The sequence below is a fragment of the Leopardus geoffroyi genome, chromosome C1 (genome assembly GCF_018350155.1).
Source record: "Leopardus geoffroyi isolate Oge1 chromosome C1, O.geoffroyi_Oge1_pat1.0, whole genome shotgun sequence".
Lineage (NCBI taxonomy): Eukaryota > Metazoa > Chordata > Mammalia > Carnivora > Felidae > Leopardus > Leopardus geoffroyi.
In genome coordinates, this window is record NC_059328.1 from 31,811,197 (window position 1) to 31,826,766 (window position 15,570).

Below are 15,570 nucleotides of genomic sequence, written 5' to 3' on the forward strand. Positions count from 1 at the left end.
TTCCTTGGAAAGTGAGAGCTTACGCGACGCTTTCCCAAGCCCCACCCCCTTCCCATCTCTAGGTGCTGTCTGATCAGGGCTGAGGGAGACAGAACTAACACCTCCCATCTTCTAGAGACAATATTTTTTTAGTATGACTCAAGATCACATTTAGCTTGGTGGTGATTACTGTCGATTCACTTAAAGCTTGCTATCAGTTAAGACTTATTTTTCTGTTAAAAGTGATCCTACTAATCCAAGTCAAGTCAAACCCTCTGCACTGAGCAATGTGTATTTTATACTACATGATTTTTGATTAATAATTATGTGTCCAGCCTCATGCTATAATTTATTATTATAATAAGTTATTACTATGGCTACCATATACTGAACACTTTTACTATGTGCCAGATATTATGCCAAACATTTGTTTTTAATGCTGTGGGAATTTATTGGCTAATGTTACTCAAATGTCTAGGGATTGTGAGGCTTCAGGCACAGTTTGATCAGGCTTCACACACTAGACATTTGCATACTTCATTCAAGCCTTACAACAACTACTTTATTAGCCCCACTTTATTGTTGAAGACACTGAGGCTTTTAGAAGTGACATCACTTTCCCAAGGTCATCATCAGCCAGGAGGCGGCAGAGTCCGGAGGAGGTAACCCCAGGGTCTACACTCTTCTGCTTTCCAGTTTGTAGAAATGAGGAAGTGAGGCTAAGAGAAGTTCAATAGGTCATATAGGTTAAGTGGACAGAGGATTGGGACCCCTGGGTCTGCCTGGCTCCGTATTTCCCACTGTGCTCTTGGGAGAGAAGTTTTTTGCATGAGTAGTCTGGGGCCAGTCCTCCCAGGCTAGAAGTGGTGACCCCTACGCTAGGGACTTTTAAAGTTATAATGCACCAATCAAATGTAAGGGTGGGGGTCATTACTATCATGACTGCTAGTGCCTGGCTTGCCAAGTCTAAATTGGGAGGCTGAAAGACTGGTTTCACTGTATCCGTGATTGATTTGGTTACATGAAACAGAAGCCCACTCCAGCTAGTTTAAGCACGAAGTGTAATTCAATATGAGGAGTCAGGGCTATCTCACAGATCTCAAGGGCAGGCAAGTCACACAAGGACCTTGCTCCTGGGACTGGCAAGCCATCGGGACGGAAGGCTCTCTGGGAGTGCCCAGCAACCCCTCCCCCCTCCTCTGCCCCCCATGCTTCTTCCAGAACACTGGTTTCCGGCCTCTGTCTCAAATGAGCGTTCTGAGCAAGCCTCCTCAGTGAGTATATGTTACCTTACCTGACCTGTACCTGTGCCTAACTGTCTGGGCTCTCCTCATCCTAATTCTAAAATCTGGGAAACTGACTGACCCAGCCTGGCCTCTGGAGTGGTTCTCTCTGAGGCAGGTGCCTACCTCTGGCCAATCAGCTAGACAAGGAGGGGCTGGCTGCATAGAACAAAGATGGGCCTCATTCTCCTTCCCTGTCCACGTTGGGGTCAAATAGACACAGGCAGAGCAGGTACCCAAAAGGGAACCTACTTCCCTTTGGCCTGTCCTGGAGACTAGGAGGAAGGAGGCCAGCTGGGTCATTTTTCTGCCTAGTCATTCCTCAGTGCCAAGCATCTTCAACGGTACATTTTCTCTATCAGGGGTCCCTGCACCTCTGGAAACTACAGAAGATTCTGGGAGAGTCTAGTGAAGTGTGTGTAGTTTGTGCTTTTGGGGCTGTTTAAAGCTCCTGGGACTTGCCTACTTGGTTTTCTTAGTTTCTGAAGGGTGGTTTACAGACCGATCCTTAGGGATTTCCTGTGTTGTCTCCTGAGTCATGGCTGAGAAACATGACAGATAAACCTGTTGCCTTTGACCGCTTACTTCTCCCACTGATTCCATCTAGTCTCTGTGTTTTCCTTTGCTGGGTGTGACTCTTTTGCATTCAAATGCCATCCACCTCTCAAGTGGGGAAACTGAGACAGAGAGGAGAGATGAATGAGTGCAAAGATAACCAAGGGTGATATGGGAAGCGATTTCAGATAGTATGTGGACAGACATGATGTTGGTCTCACAGTCGTCGTTTGTTTGTTGGTTTAAGTTTATTTATTTTGAGAGAGAGAGAGAGAGCGCACACGTGCGCCCACGAGAGCACAGGGGGAGGGGCGGAGAGAGAGGGAGAGAGGAATCTCAAGCAAGCTCTGAACTGTCATCGTAGAGCCCTACGTGACACAAACCGTGTCCCATAAACCGTGAGATCATGACGTGAGCTGAAATCAAGAGTTGGACGCTCAACTGACTGAGCCACCCAGGCGCCCCTCCCAGTTGCATTTAAATAAACTATACTATTGCCTAAGCTGTGGCTAAATTCACTTAAGTAAAATCATCAAATAAAGAAAAACATGAAGTAAATAGGCTTATAACTTATATTGGATAAGGCAAAGTGACGAAGGTAATATAGTATGAGTGGAGTTTAGGAAACACTACGTTGATGAATAACTGAAAGAATGAACAGATGAATGAATGAATGAATGAATGAGTGAATAGATAATGGGCAACAGTGGAATCTTTGGGTTTTATTTCCTTATAGACTCAGAATTACTTCCCAGTTCTTGGTTTTCAAGTCAGAGTCATCAGGGCCCACAAGACACAAAACTAGCCTCACTTACCATATGGAACAAAATCTGTTTACTATACTGTTTTCATTGTTCAGGTCAGCAAATTCTGGCTTCAATGGCGACTGAGTCTACCTTTTAAGGTGAGTGTCTTAAGGTCTGGTTGCCCAGCTGCCTTTGGAGACTTATCCCTAATCTTACAGAAGGGAGGGTCTTGAGGAAACAGATGGGGTCTTTGGCTTCCCCTGGGGATCCCTAAATGCCATCTCTCTTTCTTGGCAAAACCCTGGGCCTGAGCCAGGACTGAGTAATAGAGGGGAAACCACCCTGGATGGAATGGGACAGGCCCAAGTGACCTTGGGCAAGTCCCTGCCCTCCTGCACTGGTCTCAGATGCTTCCTCTGATAAACAGAGAGTTTAACTCCACTTCATTTTTCTGTCCACCCAATAAACGTCTACTGAACTCCTACTACATTCCTGGCATTTGCTTGGCATGTGGGCAGATAAATAGAGGAATTAGACTCAGTGCCTGGAAGAACCCACAGTCAGGTGGGGTGGGAGAGAAGGCACATATAACATATAATTACAGATACTCTTGGTCGGTGCTAGGGGACGTGGACAGTCCCCGCCAGATCTGGGATCCCCAGAGTGTGTCAGTCCAGGGACAGGAATACGTGATTGACTTGGCAAGGTTACAGGGCTGCACCCAGAGAGGCGTTGGCCCTTGAAGGTCAGGAAAGCCCTGGCCCAGCTTCGGAGAGCAAAGCTGGTGAACGGGGGCTTTGGAATCCGGCAGACCCAGGTTTCACTCCAGAGCAGACACCGACCAGAGCCAGCAGTTTAGTTCTCTAGGTCTCAAATTGTTCCTGTTATCAAAGGAGGATGCCCCCAAGCTCCCTGGGACTTTGGACGTTCCATAAGGTGACAGAAGTGTGGCACAGAGGCTGGCGTGTAGTTTGTGTTTCCACCATCTGGGCACGAGGGGGCAGAGCTGCATGCCCCCCCTCCCCCCCATTCTGGGACACACCCGCACTTTGCCTCCCTGGCTGGCCTCCCCAGGGCAGACTTTCTTGCTAACGGCCTCTGGCCCCAAGAAGACTCGGCCTAGCTCTTCCTTTAAAAAAAAAAAAAAAAAAAAATTTTTTTTTAAATGTTTATTTATTATTGAGAGACGGAGTGTGGGAGGGGCAGAGACACAGAATCCGAAGCAGGCTCCAGGCTCTGAGCTGTCAGCACAGCCTGATGTGGGGCTTGAACCCATGAACCGTGAGATCATGACCTGAGCCGAAGTCGGACACTTAACCGACTGAGCCACCCAGGCGCCCTTGCCTGGCCCTTTCTTGATCCCATAAATGCTACGGTGGGCTTTCCTCCTTCCAGGCTAGAGTCCTTTCCACCATGCCCCTCTGCCTTCCTGATCTGACTGTGAACTTGGTATGTGCTGAAGCCACGGGAGGGACTCCTCTGGGGAAAGCCGGGGCAGGCTGCGGATTCCTTCCTCTCTCCCCAGCAGCGGGGCACTGCTGGAGCTCCCTCCTCCTGCCCAACAACTTGCTGAGGACAAGGTGACATCCTTCCTCCCTTCTCAGAGGCAGGACTGACTGGCTTCCTAGAAGAAGGCTTCAGGACAGGCCCAGCGTCAGACGCACCCAAGGGAGGCAGGAGGAAGCTGCTGGCAGGGGGAGGGTGGGAGCGTGGGGCAGCAGTGGAAGGACAGGTTCACCCGCATTCTTGGCAGGTCCCAGGATTGCAAAGCACTTTCTGTTTTTGTCACCGATTGCCAGTCGCTTACTCTGCCAAGGCCACAGCGCACCAAGCTTTTCAGAGCACGGAGCCCCTTCTGTTCGTAATTCCCGCTCTCCACAACATGAGAGATGGGTCCCACTGGCTCTGTTTTACAGATGAGGAAATTGAGGCCTCGAGAGGAAGAGTCACATGTCCAAACTCAGATGGGCTGAGGGGAAGGAATCAACATTTCATCGAGAACATGCCACAAGCCAGGCCCGTTCCATACTCGAGAACCGTGCCTCCTTTCAACAGCCCAGCAAGAGGCCTCGTTCAGGTTTTCCCCACTCTGCAGATGAGCTGCCCCAAACCCAACTTGGTGAACACACTTGCCCGGGGTCCCAGAACTAGGAAGCCCAGAGCCAAGATGTGAGCGGAGATCCACCGGGCTCCTGGTTCTGCTGTGCTCATTTCCCTCTCCACGGCAAGGGCTAGGAGGAAGCAGAGACTCAGAAAGGTTCAAGCTGGGCCAGGGTCATGCCAGCCGCTAGCAAGTGGCAAACGTCGTTTTCCACCCAGGTCTAACTCCAGAACTTCTGCATTTCCCGCAAAGCTGCATGGTCTCAATAACTTCTTTTGTGGAGCAACTGACTGATACCAAATCACCACAAATGACCCAGAGACAGAAAGACCGAAAGGGCCATGAACTTTATTACTGTTGTCGTTAACGCTGTTCTTCATCGCAAACCGAGCAGGGTCAGCATTTACACCGTATGGCTCAGACGGGCAGAAATAAGACTTGTTTTCTTTTGCAACTGAGCCTGACTTGATCACAGCTTCCCTCCCCCCCCCCCAGTTTTATTTCTGAGTGAAAGTTTATTCTCTGCATGGCAACTGAATAAAATGCATGATCCTGCGTTTTCTTTTGTTTTAAAGGACATTTGAGGACAACCAGTAAAATCTGAAGTCTATAGCTTAGATAAGGGTGTTGTATGGTGGTGACTCTCTAATCTTAATAATTGTTTAATTGTTCTGTGAGTATATAGGAGGATGTCCTTTTTTTTTTTTTTAATGTTTATTTATTATATTGAATGAGAGAGAGAGAGCATGTATGAGCAGGGGAGGGGCTGAGAGAGATGGAGAGAGAGAGAATCCCAAGCAAGTTCAGTGCTATCAGCACAGAGCCCGACTCCGGGTTTGAACTCACAAACTGTGAGATCATGACCTGAGCCCACATCAAGAGTTGGATGCTTAACTGAGCCACCCAGGTGCCCCGAGGATGTCCTTGTTTTTAAGAAATACATGTTGAAGGAGGCACCAGGGTGGCTCAGCCAGTTGAGCATCCGACTTTGGCTCAGGTCATGATCTCCAGGTTCATGAGTTCGAGCCCCACATCAGGTTCGCTGCTGTCAGCCTGTCAGCTCAGAGCCTGCTTCAGATCCTGTGTCCCCACTCTCTGCCCCTCCTCTGCTCATGCTCTCCCCCAGAACAAATAAATATTTTTTAAAAATACGTGCTGAAGTACTTAGGGGTAAAGAGGTACTATGCCTGTAGCTTTTAAATATTTCAGAAAAACAGGATTCATGCACTGCAGAAAAACACACAGAAGGGGAAAGCAAATGTGGTAAAATGTTAACATCTGGGGAGTTGGGGTGAAGGGTATCTTGGAAGTCTTTGCACTATTCTTGTGACTTTTCTGTAAATCTGAAACGATGTCACAAGCAAAAGATTTGAATTCAAAAGTGTATTCTTGTTCGGGCAAAAAGTCACATCAGGATCCAAAATCTGATGGTGTCCAACCGCCACCCCTCAGGATGACATCCGGGGCCTTGGGCCTGGGCTCCTGGGCGGGCTGGCCCTGCTGGTGTCAGCTTCACTCCCCATCATTTCTCGGCTGGCATGACTGGTCCAGCCTGGTGCTGGGCCCGTGCCTGTGTCGCTCCAGAGTACGCTCCAGTCATGGCCTCTGGTGTCAGTGCTGTGCCCTGGGAGCCCTTCTCATCCTGACCCCAAGTCTCTCACAATCAATATCTTACCAGTGCTTGGATACACCCCACTGGAAACTTCTGACGCTTACCATGACCCACAAAGGCCTTGGGGGAGTCACGCTCTCGTATGAGTCAGTCCCATCAGGAAAACGGAAGTCACACTGGCTGTTTTAAGAGAGAAATCTTAATGTAAGGAATTGGCTCAACAGTATTGGACAAGTGGAAAAGCAAACAATGAGATATCAGAGGTATGACTGCAGGAAACAGATACCGTCCCTCGGGATGGGGGGACAGAGGGAGAAGCTGAGATTATTAGAATCTAGAAACTGGAACCCCGACCCTTGACGAGGGCACGCCTGTGGCTGGTGTTGATACATCCACAGGGAGGCCGGTTCTGGGGATGTGAGAAACAGTTGGAAACTGGAACCAGTTGCCACTGCCGGGGCGAAGAGCTATTGTGAGGTGAGGTTGCCACAAAGGAAGGGCCAGCAGGAAGCCTCAAGTCCTTTTCCGGTGGCCATCTTGTGCTCTCTAGCGCCCCCTATGGACAGAGCCTGCCATGGAAACAGCTGGAGAAACAAGTGTCACAAGACAGAACAGAGAGGTGGGTTTGGGGTTAAGAGCCAACAGCTTAATAACTGGCACCGGGAGAGGGGTGGGAAGCGGGGTGGACCTGGGCAGAGTGAATGTGAGGTTCTTTTCCTAAATAAGCCTTACGGCCATTGCACCAGTATGGCTTCCATGTGGGCCCCCGGCCCTCTGTGAGGTGATGTCCTCTCCAGCACTAGCGAGGCACAAGCGTCTTTGCTCCGGGGTCTTCTATCCACATCCACTGGCTGTTCACCTTCCCTGGGCAGAAGATTCCAGAGGCAGGCTCCAGACTCGAATCCCTTCTCAACCCAGACAGGAAGAGCTCCTCGTCCGACACGAGAAACTTGCCTGCTCTCTCACTTCAGTAAACCTTTTATTCTCCGTCGTCCGAGTTTCATTTAAAGTGTCATATGAACGTTTAGTGAAAGAGAAGATTTTACAATTCTGGAAACATTTTTTTTCTCCCCGGTATATGTTGACTCTTGCAAGTGAATGCCCGGCTCTTCAAAGCAATTTTGCTTCGGATCCTTTTAGGAGTCCAATCTGACATTCAGGGGGGAACAATGACTTCTTTCTCCAAGGCTGTTCTCCACCGCCCCCTCAGACAATGAGTGGAGGGCCATTAAACAGCCAGAAACATTTGGGCGAAGAAAAAAAACCCTCCATGTAAAAATTCCCAATATTATCCTGCTCCAATAACACACTGTGTACTCGGTGCCCTGCTGGGCACGGCCACCTTCATCCCATTTTGTCTTTTGAACAACGCTGCGGGGAAAGTACAAAGGTTTGCATGACTTTAGAGCCTCAGCTTTTCCCCACTGCGCCGCACCACCCTTCTGGGGCCACTTCTATCCTTTCACCTTTCGGAAAACTGAGGCCTGGCGGCGGTTACGCAAACCAGCAATGAGTACGAGTTCCAGAGCAGTCTAGCACTGGGCAAGTAACTGAACCTCCCCTCCTATAAAGTGGGGATGTTGTAAGGATTGAAGGTAATGCATGGGAAGTTTGGGGCACAGTGCTTGCAAAACAACAGGTATTTGATAAATGGTAATATTATTACTATAGCTCCTAATAAAAACAATAATAAACAATGTTTACGGACGGGCTTTTATGTCGGGCACAGGGCTGAGAACTTTGTGTGTGTTAACTGTGTGAAAGCCCGCAATCTCCCTCCGTTTCATGCTGGGATGCTCACCCCGCCCCACTGGGAAGCCTCACTGGTCTCGTTCATGCTGCGCCCCACCCTGAGGTCACAGCTCTGAGCGTGAATAACGCCAGCCACAGGAGGACATCCATTGCTCCGGACCGTGCATCCATCGGGAGGGCTGGAAACATCTACACAGCCCATCGCATTTCGTTAGTGGCGTGGTTTTCTTTCATTCCGCGGAGGATTGTGCGAACTACAGTTCCCAATCTTGGTGAGAGTGAACACTTTTGCTGTGTAATTGGGGAATGTGAAGGCTTTGTGATGTTGTTATTCTCTTTGTTATTTTTTATATTATTATGTCAGATTTACCCAAGAGTTGCGAGAATGGTAGGGAGAATTCACCAGCTTCCCTTAACGTGACGTGATGTTTCATACCCGTGGCACGTTCTTCGAAACTAAGAAACTGACATTGGACAACACTATTAACTACCAATTGTATTTGGATTTCACCCCTTTTCCCACTAATGTCCCCTCTCTGTTCCAGGATCCCATCTAGGGTCCCACGCTGCATTTGGTCATAATGTGTCCTTAGGCTCCTTCAATCTGTGACAGTTTCTCAGTCTTCCCTTGTTGTTGGTTTTTGTTGTTGTTGTTGTTGTTGTTGTTTTTATGACATTGGCTTTTGAAGAGCATGGGTCAGGTATGCCTACCTGAGGCTTTGTTCAATGTTTCTCATGATTAGACTGGGATTGGGGATTAGGTGGGGTGGGGGGGGGGGTGAGAATGTCCCAGAAGTGAGGTGGCCTTCTCCTTGCGTGCTACCTGGGGATATATAATAGCATCGTGTCTTGTTACTGGTGATGTTGACCTTAATCATTTGGTTAGTGTCATGTCTGCTAGGTTTCTCCGCGGTAAAATTGATGTTTTTTTTTTTTTTTTTTTTTTTTTTCTTTTCCATACTTTAGAAGTGAGTCACTAAGTCCAGTCCTGGAGGAAGAAAATTAAGCTCCACTTCCCGGAGGGAGAAGTATCAGAGAATCCGTGGACATCTGTTCAAACCACTATGGTAATTAATATTCTGAAGAAGACACTTTGAGGCGAGGCAGATATTTTATTTCTCCTTCAAATTTCCCCCCTTCTTCTCGCATTCACCAGTGACCTTGCCTGCAGCAGTTAGTGACGTGCTAGAGAAGAATACTTTTAACAACAACAAAAATACCGTGGTATCCATTGTTTGTGAAAATTCGTAATGTCAATAAGCCCTTGTGAAATCCGTTTTTATACTGTATAAACCACATTAGAATCGACACGGTCTAGCTGGATTTAACACACGTTGTATTCAGGGCTGACTCAGGGCTGGGACCCACCGCTGAGGCCACATTGGCTTGGGATTATTGAAATACTTCTGCCCTCATTGGTAAATAGTGACTGCCTACACCCCGCGCTGAGTCCCACCCTCCTCAAGTCTTGGAAAATTTCTCCTCATGTCTCCACAAATTAAAAAAAAAAAAAAAAAAAAAAAAGCCACACTCTCTAGACATTTCACTTGCGAGTACAGACCGAAGTTTGTGATCACCTCGCTGCAAGGGAAGAGGGACGTTTTATGGGAAAAGAGAATGCTTGGAGTAGTTTTTGCTGGATTCGCTAGAAAAAGAGACCACGGCCTGATTGTCGGGAAGGTGGGAGCATGGGCTCCGGAAGTGGATCTGGGGACAATTTTGCGGATTTGACACTGTCCGGCAATGAAAGCCTTCATCTTTGGCACAGGACCGGAGCCCTCTTTATCCTTCATCCCCAGCTCAGGCTAGGCAACTCCCATTCTGCTAATCAGCCCTGTGCTGGGCTGGCGGTGAAATACTTTGAAGAGTATGCAACTGTTACCTGTGCACACAAGACGTGTGAATCATCAGTCTGCGGTTTGGTTCAGGTGCAGAACTCCGAGGAAGCAGGCTTTCGAGCCAAATAGAGCTAGTTTTGAAAACCAGCATAAGATACAAGTTCTGGGGCAGTCTGGCGTCGGGCAAGTTGTCGAACCTCACTTTTTGTAAATCGGGGGTGTTTTGCGGATTTGAGATCACGGAGGAGAAGTGTTCAGCCCAGTGCCTGGAAAAGAATTTGATAAACGGTGATGCTATTAATAATAATGAAAAACATTTATTGACCAGTTACTATGTCAGGCACGCAGCTCAACCCTTTACATGCATTAGTTATTTTAATCCTCATAATAACTGAGTTAGGGGCTTTTAGCATCACCCCTACTTCACGGAAGATGGGAATCCAGACTCTGAGAATTCAAGTAACACATCTTATTTAAAAAATTTTTTTTAACGTTTATGTATTTTTGAGACAGAGAGAGAGACGGAGCATGAACGGGGGAGGGGCAGAGAGAGAGGGAGACACAGAATCGGAAACAGGCTCCAGGCTCTGAGCCATCAGCCCAGAGCCCGACGCAGGGCTCGAACTCACGGACCGCGAGATCGTGACCTGGCTGAAGTCGGATGCTTAACCGACTGAGCCACCCAGGCGCCCCTCAAGTAACACAACTTAAGTTCACACAGAACGCTGGTGGAACTGATTCAAACCCAGGCAGCCTGGCATCAATGCCTCTGTGATGTGGACATGCATAGGTGTCCATTAATCCCTGGCAATAACTCAAAAGCCTTCCAGAATTACATAGCCCTCAGGTTGGGAGCTCCTGCTATATACACTGCACAGAGACCTTTGGCTTCTTACGAAATATTTCTGACATCTGCAGGCTTTGGTACTTATTTTTATAACTTTACAGCAAGAGAAAGATAAAAAGGAACGGAGATTCACGCAGTTACCCAGAAACAAACAGAATATCCTGAGATACCTGGCGGGCAGAATGCAGTCATTGGACAGCACTCCCCCCTGCAAAGCCCTGTCTCAGGATGCCTATTAGAGAACGACTGTCCAGTCATCCATTTTCTTACATCTCACAAAACTTCCTAAAAATCTGAAGGCAACTAACCATGTGCAAAAACAAAAACAAAACAAAAAACCTACCAAACAACAAAACAGGGCTTCTCGTTAATGGAAATAGAAGTGGGGGTGATCTGCTGAAAACTTGTTTTCTGTTGTAGCATAAAAGATGCCCAAAACTCCCTCTTGTCTTTCTTGCAAAGAAAGGGGTGGAAGGATGGAAGGCCTTTCGTTCAGGACTCACCCCTGGCCCACCCCCACTAGTGAACTGTTTTGAGTTTCCAAGTTCTGGCCCTGCTTAGGGGCAATTCAGAATCTCTGAATGAATGAATGAATGAATGAATGAATGAATAAATAAATAAACAAATAAATTTGTTTACTTTTGAGAGAGAGAGAGGGGGAGGGAGAGACTGAGCAGGGGAGGGGCAGAGAGAGAAGGAGAGAGAGAATCCCAAGCAGGCTCTGTGCCACCAGCACAGAGCCCAACACGGGGCTCGGACTCATGAACTGCGAGGTCAAGACCTGAAGCAGAAAGCAGGAGTTGGATGCTTGACTGGCTGAGCCACCCAGGTGCCTCCGGAATCTCCTTTACAAGGAATTACCTGAACGTTTGGGGCCTGGGACCGAGATCAGAAGAGCTGGCCCTGACAGCGGATGACCCGGGACACTGACAGGCAAGCCCAGGAGGTGACCAGGCCCTGCCTAGTGCAGGGACGGCGGTGCCCATGGACTCTCACTGTTTGGAGCAAGGACAGGAGAGCCACCACAGCGAGAGTGCCACACCAGGGCAACAGTGACAGTGGCATCACACGACTGCCTCTGGACTTTGAGACTCTCGTCCCCATCTTGGGAGTGAGAGTCAAGCACCTTCACTTCTCTTGGATTTTAGAAGCCCTGGCTATTCTCGAATGACCCAAAGTGGTCAGAGTAGCAGGGGAGAGGGAAGGCACTGCCCACAAAAGGTGATCCTGGGTTTTCTGCTGATCCGGCCAGCAGATGCTCAAGACAGTTTAAATTCAATTCGGATAAACAATTTTAACACCCTGAGAGGGTTTCCCCCAGTTACAGAAGTATAACCATGGCCTTCTGCCACATCCCCCCTCCAGGGGACGATGTCTGCTGGAATGAGGAATTGGCAAGACTCAGCGCTCCTGGTCACCAAGTTTTTCTTGTCCCTATCACGCATCCGTGCTTGATTCGCGGGCGTCCACAAAGCCCCTTTGTGTGTGGCCAGCAGGAGCCCGGGCAGTCGGAAGGGCCGGGGCTGGCACTGTCCTTGGAGTTTGCAGAGAGAGGTACCTCTAGCGATGAGGCTCAAGCCAGGAAAAACAGGTCCAGGAGGAAAAATAACCTGCCACCAAAAAGTCAGTCTTATGGAAGAGGAGTATCACATTGGACGATCACTCATGCGACACAACAGGACTTTTCATTATTCATTGTGTTTCGAGACAAAAGATCTTTCTGTTCGGCTTCGTACTGAATCATTTTTCAACTACCTGGAGATGGAAACCATTTTTGAGAGACCTATAGGAGCAGCCTCTGTTGGCAACTTGCAGCCACCTTAAGGAGGGCCTAGCTCTTTGGCCAAGACCCCCAAGGCCAATCCAGGTACCCCATAAAGGCAGAGCCAGTGTTACTGAAGATTTGGACCACGGGCTGACATTGTGCATCCCGGAACACAACTCACACAAATGCTGATCAGACTCCTCCTTCCTACCCCAGTATTTCCTTCTTGGCTGCTGGCTCCCCATCTCCTGTTGCCCCCTCACCCCTGCCTGCACCCAACTCCCTGGTCCATGTCTCCCCATCACCCCTCCTGCCCAACAGAAACCCCTCTAGGAGCCTCAGCGTTTACTCTCCTTGGTTTGGGTTGTGGGGTATGTAAAGAAATACTTTTCCTCTCTCGTGGAGGTTTTTTTCTATTCCCTTTGACATTAGTCGACACAAATGCCATTTTTCCCTCCCCCAGATCAGCAAACACGAACTCAGTCTCTAGCATTTTAAGACAGAAGACAATGGTGATAGAGGCAAGGCTGGAGAATGAAGTGATAATCTGCTTCCGTGGGGCAGGCTCCCGGCTCTGGTCTGGTGGCCTGGCTTCAGCCTCGGGCTGGGCCTCGTTCCGCTGTGTCCCAGGACTGGCACCTGATCGGGTGTCAACCAATGTTCGCTGGACGAATGCTCTTGGGCATGCCACCTCATTTTCCAGCCTCAGTTTCCTCATTTGGAAAAGGAGGACAATAGTCTCTTTCCCTGTCTACTTCTCAAGGTTGGGGTGAAAAGCAGACGTGAGTTAAAGGGAGGCGTGTCAGCGTGGCTGAATCTAGCCTCGCGTCCTGCGGTCTCCGTTTTGGTTTCCTCAGAAGGGCCCCATCCTCTGGCAAGGCAGAAGCGGAAGCCACTTGGGCAGGTGCATCTGTAGCAAGTAGAGGTCACCTTGGCCACCTTCAGCTCACCCTCCCAGCGCCTTCCGTGGACCCTGCTGGCCTGTGCCACAGACCTTCCCCCTCTTCCTGTCGCCTCATCCATCCGGTGTCACACCCCGAGTCTGAGACAAGGCTGCTCTCTAGGGGTGGATTTTGGTGCCCCGACAGTGAAACAGGCTGCCTCTGGAAGGTGGCCTGCCCCTCTCCCTGGAGGTGGCAGCTGGGAGGGGGAAAGGGGGAAAATTTTGGACTGGGGAGGAGCTGCCTTCGTTGTTTCACACCCTCTCTGCTGCGTCCTCCACTGACAACCCTCCTTCCAGCATCCTAACCGGTGCAGACACTATGCAGTTTTCAAAGCACTTTGCACACACGATCTCTTTGGATCCACCCAGTAATTCCTACCTGCGATGAGGGTGTTATTAGTCCCATCTTTCAGATAAGGAAACTGAGGCTGGGAGAGATCACAGAGCTGGGATTTAGGCTCCTGTCTTTTGCTTCATGAAGCCAAGTTGCTGCTGCTCTGGATAATCGAAGCCCTTGGGCAAATTCGCCCCATGACTGTGGGAGAGTGCAAGGGCACCCCCTGCAGGGGAAGATGGGCCCGGATGTCCTCTGGAAGCACCCACCCCACTCCCCTCGACACACCCAGGGTTTGTTTTTGTTTTTGTTTTTGTTTTGAAGCTTCTGGAAGACTTGGGTGTGGCTGCTGTGGGGCCAGAACAAGGCCTCGGCGGGGCGGGCGGGCGCAGCTCAGTGCCCCGCGCTCCCACCCTGCCGTCCAGGTCCCCTCGCCAGCACGCCTGGCTACTCCCCAGACAGCAGGACGAACAAGCCTCCATTGATTCTGCACCGTGGCTAGAAGAATGCCCCTTTGTTGAGCACTTCCCCCTCCTCCTGTGTGTCTTTGCCCACAGGAGACGCATTCAGGTAGGAAGCAGCTTCGCCACGGTTCCTCCTGCAGGGACCCCAGAGGGAAGCAAAGGACAGAATACCATCCCAGGTCCCAGAGGAGGCCTGCCTGTCCTGCCTTCTCTTCTCTCGAATCCTCTCCGTCATTTCCTGAGCGCTCTCCACCCTTTCCTGTCACCCTGGCATTACTTGGTGGTGGGGGGTGGGGAGGGGGGGGGTTGAGGGGGCGGGGTCCAGTCCCAGATCTCTCAATGTTCAAATCCTCCCCACCTTTCAAGGTCCTGCTCGCACGCCTGCTGCTCCATGAATCCCCACCAGAACGGGAAGCTTGTCAAAAGGAGGAAGCATGGGCTGTTCCTCTCCGTACCCCTGTGCCCAACCCGGAGCTTGGCCTTGAAGCAACACTTCAGAGTCTCAAGGAACAAATGAACTGACTTCTGTCGGTGGCTCTACCACCTCCCAATCACCCAGGCCTGAAACCTGACCAGCCCAATGCCTGGCTGGTCACAGGCTCTGCTGATTCTCCCTGAAAAGCCACCCCGACTTCTCAGTCTGGGCTTCACAGCCCTCCCCAGGCTGGCACCAACCTAGCCAACTGCGTCCCGGGGGTCCCCTCCTTCTGCCGGCCTGGACTCTCCACTGCTCACTCATCCACCCACCTCCACGCTATTTACTGAGCCCATACTGAGCCCTGCCGTTGCTCCAGGGGCTGGGGATGCAGGGGACAGGCAGACTGAGTCCTCTCCCTCAAGGCTCTCACAGTCTCTTGGGGGTAGACGGACAATAAATCTGTGCGCAAATGACAGAATAACACAGCATCGAACAGTGGGATAAGTGCTCTGGGGAAAAGCACGCGGGGTAAGGGGATGGGGAGTGACGACAGGGTGTGTGTAGCCAGGAGGCAGCGACTGAGGCTGGGCAGGGGCGGCGTCAGAAGGTGTGCGGGTGGGGGTCACCGAGGAATGACCAGCCGCAGGAAAGAGTTTGAATCTTCCTCGGGGCGCCATGGGAAGCTGCTGTTCTGCCAGTGTGTCGTGTGCGTTCCTAACTCCGGGCTTTGTCCCACTGAAATGCCCTCACCAAGCCTCTCCAGCTGCCTCTGTCGCGCTAGGATTCCGGGACGCAATGCCGGTCTCGCCAGCATTCCGAAGCCTCGTCTTTTTCCGCCGGAGTGCAGTCATCTCTCCTGCCAGATTCCCAGGATGCCCCTCTGGTCTTGGGGCTTAAGTGCCTCGACGTATCCGGTTCAGGTTCTCAAACATT

General features: G+C 50.2%; 1 long non-coding RNA gene across 1 annotated transcript; it reads left to right on the plus strand.

The window, feature by feature from the left end:
* Positions 1-1,110: 1,110 nt before the first annotated feature.
* Positions 1,111-15,118, plus strand: LOC123597681. Its single transcript, XR_006712208.1, has 4 exons — positions 1,111-1,253; positions 2,677-2,721; positions 8,995-9,095; positions 14,586-15,118. It is a non-coding gene; the product is annotated as an uncharacterized LOC123597681 (long non-coding RNA).
* The last annotated feature ends 452 nt before the right edge of the window (positions 15,119-15,570 follow it).